This window comes from Mus caroli, chromosome 1, assembly GCF_900094665.2.
Source record: "Mus caroli chromosome 1, CAROLI_EIJ_v1.1, whole genome shotgun sequence".
NCBI classification, from domain to species: Eukaryota; Metazoa; Chordata; class Mammalia; order Rodentia; family Muridae; genus Mus; species Mus caroli.
In genome coordinates this window covers 96,565,785-96,568,669 of record NC_034570.1, presented here as the reverse complement: position 1 = coordinate 96,568,669, position 2,885 = coordinate 96,565,785, and the positions used below count along the sequence as shown (strand labels likewise).

The window sequence follows — 2,885 nt, the reverse complement described above, 5'->3', positions numbered from 1 at the left end:
GTACAGCACTCAATTCTACGTAGATTGCTTGCTTGCTTGCTTGCTTGATTGATTGATTGGTCTTCCTTTTTTTTTTTTTTTTTTTTTTGAGACAGGGTTTCTCTGTGTAGCCCTGGCTGTCTTGGAACTCATTCTATAGATCAGGCTGGCCTCGGACTCAGAAATCCTGCCAATGCCTCCCGAGTGCTAGGATTAAAGACGTGTGCCACCACTCCCGGCTCTTTAGATTTATTTATTTTTTTTATTTTTTATTTTTTTTTTGGCTTTTCGAGACAGGGTTTCTCTTAATTGAGAAACAAAACAATATTTAGGTAAAGTTTACCAAAATATTTAAAGACTAATGAGAGGCTACAATGGATGCTTTTCTAATATAGGTTTGTCTTTCTCATCACACATTAAAAACAATTTTTAATTGTATATATTATGGAATATTTAATCATATCTAAAATAATGAACTTTACACCACTCAACTATTACTTACAACCTTTCAGAAAAATATACAGGTGTTTGTGTGTGTGTGTGTGTGTGCATTTAGATATAATTCATTTATGTCTATTATTTATTATAATTATAATTATATGATATCTATAAATTTATATAATATATACCTAAGGCTACTTAAAGAAATAGAGAATACTGTATTCTGATCAGATGCCACTTGAACTAACCCATTACAGGGCTAAGTTTGTCAATCCTGAAATGGAGGTAGGAATAGTTTCCTACTTATGATGATTTGATGTCAACATTTTTGATTTTACAATGGAGGGAAAATGATAAATTTTTTATTTGTATATGCACTTTAAGTTTGAGTTTTTATTATGTTTATTTATATGAATATTTTGAGTGTATGTATTTGAGCATGGACATGCTGTGGTGTGCATATGCAGGTTCCAGGACAACTTTTAGTCATAACATCTCTCCTTCCATTATATATAGGTTTCTGGGATTGAACTCATCAGGGGTAGAAAGAGTGTGAGTGCTGGAAGACAAAAAGAAGGCTGTGTTCTGATCAAGTTATAGACATTGCAATCTTATAGTCTACAGTGATGATTACTTCCACTGGGCTTGTAAACAACATCTCTACCAATATCTAGGCATAGATTGAGAAGGGCTTTAGGTGGCCATTCAAATCACTCCTAAACTATTTATTTTAATTAATTAATTAATTATATTTACTACTGATAGACTATGGAAAGAAGAAGCAAGTGTCTTCAGGTCTGTGCTCACTATTGACTCCATCATGCTTCAATGGACAGTTCTAATACAATAGTCAAACAGACTAGACTGGTCAATCATAAATCAAAACAAAAAGTGTGAGTTTGGGAAAAGTACTGGTAAGAGAGGAGAGAATTAATAGAAGACAGGAGAGTAGTGTATTGGGATAGAGTTAACAGGACATTCTAGGTACATGATTTAATTATCAAATAGTTAGATAAGGCGGACTCTGGAGCGCAGCGGGGACTCGGAGCTGCCCATCACCTCCTTCGACTGCTCCGTGTGTCTGGAGGTGCTACACCAGCCGGTCCGGACCCGCTGTGGCCACGTGTTCTGCCGACCTTGCATTGGGACCAGTATAAAGAACAATAATAAATGGACATGTCCATACTGCCGGGCATACCTTCCTTCAGAGGGAGTGCCCGCAACTGACATAGCAAAGAGGATGAAGTCAGAATACCAGAACTGCGCCGAGTGTGGGACTCTGGTTTGCCTCAGTGACATGAGGGTGCACATAAGGACCTGTGAGAAGTACATCGATAAATATGGCCCGCTGCAAGAACCTGGCGACACCACAGCAAGATGTGTATGTCCATTTTGTCAGCGGGAACTGGATGAAGACTGCTTGCTGGATCATTGCATTATCCACCACAGATCAGAAAGGAGGCCCATGTTCTGTCCGCTTTGCCATTCACGACCTAATGAAAGCCCAAGTACCTTTAATGGCAGTTTAATTAGACATTTGCAAGTCAGTCACACTTCGTTTTACGATGATTTCATAGATTTTGATATAATTGAGGAAGCCATTATTCGCAGAGTGCTAGACCGCTCACTTCTTGAATATGTGAGTCAAACACCACATAATTTTATGACTAGGAAGGGGACCATTCACTCGTACCATTTAAGATGCTGCTTGAAGGACTGGAGGGGAATTGTCGGTGTTTGATGGAGAAACATGTACTACAGTATTACCTGCTTGTCTTTGTTATGTTGCATTCAAAAACCGTGTTCATTCTGGCTTAGATCTGCCCTTACATGCTTGAGTCTATTAGACATTTAACCACGAGAAACAGCCATTAACAGATGGAAGAGACACGACACAGGCTGGCTATGTGATGGAGCAGCTTCCTGTGTCCATTAGTGATGTGTGTATAACGCTACATATTTCCAACTGTTATCATGGTTAGGCGAGAAAGCCAATCTCTGTTCTATGCTAAAAGACGGAGAGAGGAACAAAATATGGACATTCAAGGAAATCTGAAATTTATTCAAATTCTCATGCTCTAATCTCCAATAAGGAACGTGAATAATCTTGTGAGAAAGGAGGAAAGGGAAGAATTTGAAGTCACCAAAATCCAATTTAGCCAAATTATAGTACATAATATAATACTGCAACAACTTCTGCGTTTGAAGTGTATTCTTAGCCAGGCATGCAGGAGCATGCCTGTAATTCAGGAGGTGAGTATAGAAGGGGCAGGAGTGTGAGGCCAGCTGTGGCTAATGAGTTGGCTAATAAGACCATAAAAAAAAATTTAAGCTGGGCGTGGTGGTGCACGTCTTTAATCCCAGCACTCGGGAGGCAGAGGCAGGTGGATTTCTGAGTTCTAGGCCAGCCTGGTCTACAAAGTGAATTCCATAACAGCCAGGGCTATACAGAGAAACCCTGTCTC

General features: G+C 39.2%; 1 pseudogene; it reads left to right on the top strand.

The window, feature by feature from the left end:
* Positions 1-699: 699 nt before the first annotated feature.
* On the top strand, positions 700-2,217 carry LOC110295802 (annotated as a pseudogene).
* The last annotated feature ends 668 nt before the right edge of the window (positions 2,218-2,885 follow it).